Genomic DNA, 10,408 nt, shown 5'->3' with positions numbered 1-10,408 from the left:
AGGTGGTAGGCTACAGGTCAGTGCTCTTGTTTATGTTGATTATTATTATAATGTTGTGCTTTCAGACATGAGGTAGTTTAATGCCGACTCTTGTGATGCTTTTGTTTGCTCATGTGTTTTGGAGGAGGCGTGGCTTTGTAGAGAGCTCTGAAGGGAAGGATGGTGTCTTGTGTTTTCAAAGCTAGCTCGCTATTGCTAGCCTCTCTGAAAATGATCTGCTCTATCTTTAATTGACTGTAGTTCCGCTGTACAAGCATTTATAGTGAAACACTATTGAAATGTCCATGCAGTGCCATATGTACTCACCGGCCACTTTATTAGGTACACCTGATCAACTGCTTGTTAACACAAATATCTAATCAGCCAATCACATCGCAATTGAGTCCAAAATCAACATAATCCATTATGGCGATCACGGAGGAACAACAATTTTAAAAATGCCTTCCGTGTGTAAGGGCTAAAGAAAAAGGCTACTTTGGTTCCAAATGCTGTAATTTTTGATTACTTTATGCTATCACCACAAAAGTTTTTGTTTTAATTTCTCCAGAGCAACCTTGTTACCATAAGTACATTATAGCTAGTACACACATCATACATTATTATCCACTATTATGAAATAAGCACTAAATGAAATACAATCAGAAACATTCTCAAGTTTTGGTGATTCCCTAGTTATTTATTTTATTTTTTATTTTTGTTATTGACGTTTTAATCAGGCTACTTGTCTGGTCTGGCAAGTAAAATTCTCTTTCACTTGCCCCTTGAAAAAATCCACTTGTCCTGGACAAGCGGACATGCATTAATGTCAAGCCCTGTACTATAAAAAACTTCTAATGAGTTAGTAAAGCATTATTTAGGTCATGTTGTTACAAACATTTAAATGCCATACATGTTTGGAACAACAAGAGGGAATTTTGCTTTTTAATTTTTTTATTTGTCAACTATTCCTTTAACAGTAGTACAAGGATAAGAAAAGCCACCGCCAACCATCACCAAACTCAGCAATGAGATGGTAGGGATGCAGATATTCATGCCCACACGTTAGGGTTTAGGAGGGGCTCTGTGGGTACTGAAGTGTAGGAGGCTGATGCTGTATGTTTGATGTTTTGCATACTCATCCATATTACTCTCTCACAGTATCTCTCTCCTCTACCCACTTCCCCCTCTCTCCCATCTTCACCACATTCATTAATTATGCTTGATTGAATTTTCAATAAAGACTAGATCTTTTTTAATAATAATAGTGTCAGTCTTAAGAAATCTGGACCCATGAGAATGACCTCCTATAGCCTGCACTGGTGCATGCACATTTGTGAATTGAGTTTGTTGTTTTCTTTTCTGTGTACTAAATAATAGATAAGCTGTCGTGACCAAGTGAGGCTTCCCTCCACCCACTCAAATAATGGTAGTTTCTGGTGTGCTTCCCAGCACGCAGATCCACTTCACAGTAGCACACACACAATTCCCACACAGTTGGCAAATGACTGTCAAAATAAGAATGTTTTCCAAACCCCACATCTACATATCTGTTTATTTGCGTTATGTTTTTTAAGACTTCTTAAAAATCGAATAGCAGTGTTGTAGGGGTGTAACGGTACACAAAACTCACGGTTCGGTACGTACCTCGGTTTTGAAGTCACGGTTCGGTACAGTTTTCGGTACAGCAGGTGGAGAGAAAACTAAACATAAAATTGCTTTTTTTATTATTAAACAGAGGTTTACTGTACAAATTGTGTTTTTGTCTTTAAATATATTAAATTAAATTAAAACTAAAAGTTTCTTAAGGATACAAAAAATGATCTCTGCTAATGCTATAAACTATGTAGGGAGCCCTAACTTGAAAGAAGCCCAAACTATTAGCCTAAATTCAATAGCTTTTTATTTTTAGATAAAATAATCAAAACTCAAATAACAAATTGTATGCAAACCTGTAAGCTGCACCTAAGGCAGTTTTTGCATTAACTTCTAAATGTTTTTACTCCAATTCGTTGTTGAAATATAATCATTTCTACACAGTGGCTGTTATTTTAACATCAGATTTATTTAAACATACATAAATAGCCTAATCAGGATATCACTAAAAGATTAAGTAAAATAATGAATATATTGGCTAATACAGTGCATATATTAAGCGAAAGAGTTCATTTCTCTAGCGAACTAACAAGCTGTGAACACTGAAAGACTTTTCTGAGTTAAATGCATCATGACATATTTTTGAACACGGACGCTTTCATTGATGTCTTTCCACCGTTGAAACACTGAACGAGCGATTAGGCTACATGAGATATGACCGTTTCAGTAAGTTGTACTGAATCTTGCAACATACCTTCAGATGTTCTTTCATGTTTATTCTGTAACTAGTATTAAGGAGGAAGAGATGAACACATTCACTTGCGCTCCGCGCTCGCGCTGCCGGTTGAACTGAGGCGCCTGTACAGTGATCTGTCACCCCACATCAAAGCACGTCAAAATGGCATTTTCTGTTTAAACTTCATGATTTCGTGGACAGAATTTGAAGGATGACACTTTGTTTCTTATCGAAAGTAACAAAACGCAGAGCTTATTGCGGTTATTGGTGGTGAATATTGGTTGCAATGTAATGCTTCGGTACACACGTGCACCGTACCGAAAGCCCTGTACCGAAACGGTTCGGTACAAATACGTGTACCGTTACACCTTGTGGTTCCCTTTCAAGGGAACGCAACGCTGTGTCATGACGTCGATCCCTTGAGAACGCCTCCATGTGTTACTGGTGTCTGAAGCCTCATTGGCAGACGGCAGTCTTATGACGTCTCATGGCGCATTTGTATAAGAATATAAGGGTGTCTGCATTAGACGTCATCAACCTTTTTTGTCCTCAGGATCTGCTTGTCTAAAGTGTGTGCATGTGAAGATGTCACCTGTCAACGTGAGCTTGGGACCAGTTAAGAGTGTGTGTATCAGCATACTATGGCGTTGTTGCACAAAAGCTCTGTGTTATGAGAGCAGAGCGAGTGCTGACAGCTCTTTAGGGAGCTGTATATGCACACACTGTGATGAGTTGCGATGGGGAAGCTCTGCTCTCGCTTGAAACTTTTCTTGAGAGATCAGAATCGAGCATCTGCTCCTCACGTTTTGGACCCTGTGTTTGCTAAGGCAGTGCAGCTTGATCGTGGGGACTGCAGATATACTGGTGGATGTGTTTGACAAGGAGTTCCCCTTTAGCAAGCTTTCCAAGATAGCTCCATTGCTGGGGAAGCCCGCTGGGTGGCCGCTTCCACCTGAATGAGAGCATACCCAGATAGCATGTAATCATTGAAACAATGTTCAGTCAGTGATGATTTGTCAATGCTAATTGCATTGAATTAACGTTGCAAAGGGATGTTGCTTCAGTATCACTCTTGCACCCTCAGTTCATGTTGAAGCAATGTTGTTTTTAACCACAACTCAATGGTAATATTGAACATTACGAAGTGAATTTTTCAACATCACTTTTGTACCCATGGTTAATGTTGAAACAATGTTGAGATTTCCAAAAACAAAAACTAAAAAATCAATGTAATGCTATTAAAGCAACATTGAAATTTACAAAAATAATCAATGGTAATATTGTAAAAGGTGCTATAAAATTGAAAATTGAATTTACCTTGGCATAGTTGAATAATAAAAGTTCAGTACATGGAAATGACATACAATAAGCCTCAAACTCCATTGTTTCCTCCTCCTTATGTAAATTTGATTTGTGCAAAAGACCACTGAAAAACAGGCGAATCTCAACAACATAACACCGACTGTGACGCAACAGTAAGGATCATTAATGTGTACGCCCCCAACTTTTGCATATGCCAGCCCATGTTCAAGCCCATGCAGAATCATCATACATTCTGCAGGTTGGCTATTGAAGCCATCAAGCAAGGACAATAGCGAAAATGGCAGATGAATCCATAATAACTGTTCATTATCCATGATATCATGATAGATTTAGTGATATTTGTAAACTGTCTTTCTATATGTTTTGTTAGCATGTTGCTAATGTACTGTTAAATGTGGTTAAAGTTACCACTGTTTCTTACTGTATTCACGGAGACCAGAGCCATGTCATTATTTTCATTTTAACCTGAAAACACATGTAGTCTGCACTGTTAAAAATTGCTGTTAATTTACGGCAAAATTTTAACAGTATAATCCTGTTATATTAAAAAGCAGCGCATTACTGTTTTTTTACGGTTGGTGAAATGACGTACACAAATTTTAACAGCATTTTACCGTATTTATTCCACAAAGGAAAGAAAACAGTACTTAACAGTATTTTTGGAACTGAAAACTGCAGCGAACACATCTGGATTTTTATCCGTCTTTACACTGTGATTGAACCGGTGAGTGCACCTTTGCCTTGCTCCTTTTACACAAGATAGGCTACACGTTTGCAATTGCAAATAACTGTGCAAATAACTGTATAATTGTGGATGCTGAGCTTGTAACTGTTTTATACGTCCATTTCAGTGCCAAACCTGCCAACCGTGCAAACTGCGTCACAGAGTGGAGCTGAATTTCGGATTCATATATTTCCCGAGTACGAGGTGAGTTCACTATGTATACCTATACAAGTTTTTCAAATATGATATACTATAAACTCTTCTGCAAAGTAAGCCTTTAACATCATAGCAACAAAGTAATATCGATGTAAGTTATTTCTAACGCGCTGAAATTGTCGTCATCTCGTTTGCTAATTTTAGCTTAAGATCTTTTCATTTATTGGATAATATAGCCTACATTTAGTTTATATTAGACAAAACGTTGATTTCGATAACGTTGTGCTTGCAAATTTGGGTAAGCTTGTTCTAATTTGTACATAACTGTATTATGAGGGGAGTTTTTCTTTTGTTGCTGTTTTGCTTCTTTAGCGTTGGGTGTATTTTGGATTACTTCGACCAAGGTTAGCTTGATAGAATAAGTTGCGTTACTACTCAGTAAGTTATTATGTTGATGGTTTGTATTGTAATGTTACTTTGCCCAGTACAGTAGGCTAAATGACATTTTATTTCAGTGGAGACTTTGTTGTTGTTGAGATTTTCGTGCCCAAAGACTGTCCAATTTGACTCGCTGTTGTTGTTTATGTTCTATCATGGTATTATTGTCCTAACAACTGAAATAGACATGCTCTTTCCTAATTTAAAAAATTAAATGCATACATTACAGGCATTATTGTTAGTGTATTGAGTCTGTCCTCATCATTGTAACTGTGTCTTAGGCCTCTTCCACTGCAGCTGATGTAGAAAGGACACTTGAACAACCTGCAACTCCTCGACTGATACTCCTTGGTATGTATAGAACTAGTCTATTTTATTACATAAGCCTCTAAGGGTGTTTTTTTTTTTTTTATTTTTTTTTATTTTGTATTTCAGCAAACATGGTAAATGCTTTTGTGCAACACTGAAAGGGACAGTTCACACAAAATAAATATGCTGCCATCTTTTACCCACACTCATGTCATTCCAAGCCCTCAAGACTTTTATTAATATTTGTTATGTTATGATTTTACTTGTGGCACATGACTAATTTGTAAAGGGTTAGTTCACCCAAAAATGAAAATTCTGTCAGTTATTACTTACCCTCATGCCATTTGACACCTGTAAGACCTTCTTTCATCTTCGGAACACAAATTAAGATATTTTAGTTGAAATCCGATGGCTCCATGAGGCCTTCATAGGGAGCAATGACATTTCCTCTCTCGAGATCCATTAATGTACTAAAAACACATCTAAATCAGTTCATGTGAGTACAGTGGTTCAATTTTAATATTATAAAGTGACGAGAATATTTTTGGTGCGCCAAAAAAACAAAATAACGACTTATTCAGTGATGGCTGATTTCAAAATCATAAATGAATCAAAGTGTCGAATCTGCAGTTCAGAGAACCAAAGTCACGTGATTTCAGCAGTTTGGCGGTTTGACACACAATCCAAACCATGATTCCGCACACTGATTCATTTATGCTCCGATGCTTCCTGAAGCAGTGTTTTGAAATCGGTCATCACTATATAAGTCGTTATTTTGTTTTTTTGTAGCACAAAAAATATAATTGTCACTTTATAATATTAATATTGAACCACTGTACTCTACATGAACTGATTTAAATATGTTTTTAGTACATTAATGGATCTTGACACACAGATTCACAATGATCTGATGCTTCCTGAAGCATTGTTTTGAAATTGACCATCACTATATAAGTCGTTATTTTGTTTTTTTGCCGCACCAAAAATTTTTCATCGCTTTATAATATTAATATTGAACCACTGTACTTACATGAACTGATTTAAATATGTTTTTAGTACATTAATGGATCTTGAGAGAGGAAGTGTCATTGCTCCCTATGAAGGCCTCACGGAGCCATCGGATTTCAACTAAAATATCTTAATTTGTGCTCCGAAGATCAACAAAGGTCTTACGGGTGTGAAACGACATGAGGGTGAGTAATTAATGACAGAATTTTCATTTTTGGGTGAACTTACCGTTTAAGTAATATGTCATTGTGGTTATGGGTTTTGAATTAATTTTGAATTAGTTAATAGTCATGTGCCTCAACAAGTAAAGTCATAACATGATACCTTTGTAAATCATTAGCTAAAGATTATTTAAAGCAGACAACTGGAAGTTGAAATGCATGGCTTTGACCGATTGTGGTAATTAACACGTTCATTTACATTATTAGTTAATATAATATGCTATTAGGGAATTAATATATTATGACACATTTAACTAATAACAATATAATGATTACTTAATCTATTAATCATATAGAAACTTTATTAGTTGCTGATGCAGTAATCATTAATTAATGGTTTAGTTCTTCATAAGTCATACATTAACTTGATTATTTGTGCATTAGTTAAGCATGAATTAATGCATATTACCCGTATTGTAAAGTGTTACCTTAATTTCTATTCACATTCTCGTTATGTAAACTTTTACCCACACTAATTCTGAATGTATGCATTTGTTTTTCAGACACTTCATTGGAATAAATCCTGAAAAAGGCACCAAGGGTGGACAAGACTTATCACACTCGGGTTGCCAGTCTACTTAAGAAGCTAATGGACTTAAAGCGTTAGTTCACCCAAAAATGAAAATTTTGTCATTTATTACTTACACTCATGTCGTTTCACACCCGTAAGACCTTCATTAATCTTCAGAACACAAATTAGGGTATTTTAGTTCAAATCCAATGGCTCCTTGAGGCCTACGTAGGGAGTAATAACACTTCCTCTGTCTAGATCCATAATGTACTAAAAACACATCGAAATCAGTTCAATATTAATATTATAAACCGACAAGAATATTTTGGTGCGGCAAAAAAACAAAATAATGACTTATATAGTGATGACCGATTTCAAAACACTGCTTCATGAAGCATCGGAGCATTATGAATCAGTCTATCGAATCATGAATCAGATCGCAGTTCAAACCCGACAAATGGCTGGAATCACATGACTTTGGCACTCCGAACTGCAGATTCGACACACAGATTCACAATGATCTGATGCTTCCTGAAGCATTGTTTTGAAATTGACCATCACTAAATAAGTCGTTATTTTGTTTTTTTGCCGCACCAAAAATTTCTCATCGCTTTATAATATTAATATTGAACCACTGTACTCACATGAACTGATTTAAATATGTTTTTAGTACATTAATGGATCTTGAGAGAGGAAATGTCATTGCTCCCTATGAAGGCCTCACGGAGCCATCGGATTTCAATGATAACCGTAGACCTCTTTAAGTCATTGGATTTCAACTAAAATATCTTAATTTGTGTTCTGAAGATGAATGAAGGTCTTACGGGTGTGGAACGGCATGGGGTAAGTAATTCTGAGAATATTTTGTGATTTAAAGTGGCTTTATTTTTTCAAGTTTTTCAAAGTTTTAATAAAGCACATTTTGAAGTTACTCTGCATTGTGTTAAATTTGTAATGTTTCAAAGGATATATTTGTACATTGTATTATGGTTTTAAAGCAAGACGTATAAGGGGTAATTAATAAAATCAAAGAAATATCTAGAAAAATAGTTACACCTTTTTTTCTTAGCAGTCCATTTCTCAATATAATAACATTTGTAGCTTACAGTTAAAAAGTGCAAATAAACATTAATTAACTGTTAATACTTTTGACAGTAATTTACTGTTAATGTAGAAAATAACAGCTTTATGCTGTATTTACAAAAACAGTAACAAACTGTAAATTTCAACAACAGCAAGACACTGTTAATTTAACAGTAACTTGCTGGCAACCGTGCTGCCAGTTACTTACTGTTTTTTAACAGGACAATTTTTAACAGTGTGTATAATTCATAAACTCATCTTCATTCTTTATAAATCTCTCCAACAATGTGTAACGTTAGCTTTAACCTTAGCCGTAAAGCATACTATCAAACTCATTCAGAATCGAATTTTAGCAAACATCCACAAAATACATGCCATACTTACGTGATCTGATATGCTGCATCATGAACAATTTGTAAAGATCCATTTTGAGAGATATATTGTGAACTTCTGTAGTGTTTATGCAATGTTAAAGGCAGTCGTGAGCTTGGGGGCGGGGAGCACAAGCATTTAAAGGTGTGCATATGCAAATCGGAGCCTTTTTAATCCCACCCCAAAATAGGCAGTTAAAACATGGTATAATAAAAAAAATCTATGGGGTATTTTGAGCTGAAACTTCACAGACACATTCAGGGGACACCTTAGATTTATATTAAATCTTGTGAAATGGAGATTCTAGGGCACCTTTAAATCAACCTTATACTACGATGCCGATTCTACAACAATGATGCTGAATCAATATTGAAATGAACAAAAATGATCAACGTAATATTGTTGAATCAACGTTACACTGTGGTATTGATTCTACATCACTGCTGTTGAAAACATATTGAAATTAACAAAAATAATCATTAGTAATAATGTTTGATCAATGTTAATGTGATGCTGATGGAACCAAAATGTCAACATAAAAAAAATGTTCTGACCAACATTAATATTTCAGCTACACTTCAATGATATGTCAACAAATTTTGGGAAGTTTTGGGAAGACCTTTTAAAACGTAAATGACACCTTTCCAGCAACTGAGTCGACAAAAGCATTACAACCTTTAAAAATAACATTTCTTTCAGAAGTCTTGTATCATAAATACAAGTGGTCCAACGGTTCAGCTTTTCAAAATCTGGCTTGCATCAGACTACTACCTCTTTTCCTTTGGGTTCTCTGAATTCTGAAAAAGAAAGCATGATGTTACTTAAGAGCAAGTCAATTCAGTCGTCAGTCATATTCAAGAATGTTAATACTAAACACAATATGATTCACTTTTTATAAATTACTAAACAAAATATTCTAACTATATTTATAATACTGTTAAATTATGTACATTTAATCTAGTTATCAACACTTCAATAACATTTTGGGAAAGTATACAATCTTTCCACCCAAGTTTATCTCCATCTCTAATTAAACACACCTGAAGCAGCTAATCAAGGTCATTAGGACAATGAAAACACAGGCAGATGAGCTAAACTTCTCATGAAGAGGAATAAACACCTATGAACTATGGCCATTACATGAATCGCAGTTCATTTTCTGTGAAACTACATAGCATAAGTAACAAGTTTACCTTTCAGAAAAAAAGAACACCCACTTTAATGTTCTACAGAGATACATGTATATCTACATAATATCTGGTTATTGTGTGTAAGACGTCTAGTTCTGAGCGATTAGATGCAGAGAGAGTTGAGGCGGATGTTATAAATAAACCACCTCCTCCCCTGCCCGCATACAATTCTGTAAACCTTAACTTGTGTCATATTTTGTATTTACCTAGGAGAACCTTGCTCAACACTTACATCCTGCTTATGCAGGGGCTTAGGCACAGAGCTTGGACTAATGTCAAGAGAGTGGGATTGCAGTGAGATTGAGAGGAAGACTGTTCTTGGTCCAGAGCAATGCTATTGTTCATCATGCGCCTGTGGGACTTAGGTCCAGAGTATGGACAAATGTTAAGTAAGAGCATGAGTCGCTGTGCGTTCCGCTTTCTTATATGGTCCAGATTATTTTTCAGCATGCTCCTCTGATGTAAGGTCTGCTTAAGGCTGTGGTAAATGTGGTCGCGGAGGATGTTGCAACCCCTTCCCGTTTTTTGTGTCCTCCAGCATACACTCTAAAAAATGCTGGGTTAAAAACAACCCAAGTTGGGTTGAAAATGGACAAACCCAGCAATTGGGTTGTTTTAACCCAGCGGTAGGGTTAAATGTTTGCCCAACCTGCTGGGTAGTTTTATTGAACTCAACTATTGTTTAAAAATTACTGTATTGCTTAATTAAAATTAACCCAAAGTATGATGGAAATGAACATTTATTAATGTTCAATGAATAATTAT

The 10,408-nt window shown here is 35.7% G+C and overlaps 1 long non-coding RNA gene across 1 annotated transcript; it reads left to right on the top strand.

The window, feature by feature from the left end:
- Window positions 1-4,174: 4,174 nt before the first annotated feature.
- On the top strand, window positions 4,175-7,328 carry LOC137020853 (uncharacterized). The gene is made up of 4 exons (XR_010895236.1): window positions 4,175-4,355; window positions 4,483-4,559; window positions 5,231-5,300; window positions 6,991-7,328. It is a non-coding gene; the product is annotated as an uncharacterized lncRNA (long non-coding RNA).
- Window positions 7,329-10,408: the final 3,080 nt, after the last annotated feature.

The sequence above is a fragment of the Chanodichthys erythropterus genome, chromosome 5 (assembly GCF_024489055.1).
Source record: "Chanodichthys erythropterus isolate Z2021 chromosome 5, ASM2448905v1, whole genome shotgun sequence".
In the NCBI taxonomy this organism is placed as follows: Eukaryota; Metazoa; Chordata; class Actinopteri; order Cypriniformes; family Xenocyprididae; genus Chanodichthys; species Chanodichthys erythropterus.
The sequence above is the reverse complement of the archived record's forward strand: the minus strand, read 5'-3'. Positions and strand labels throughout refer to the sequence as shown.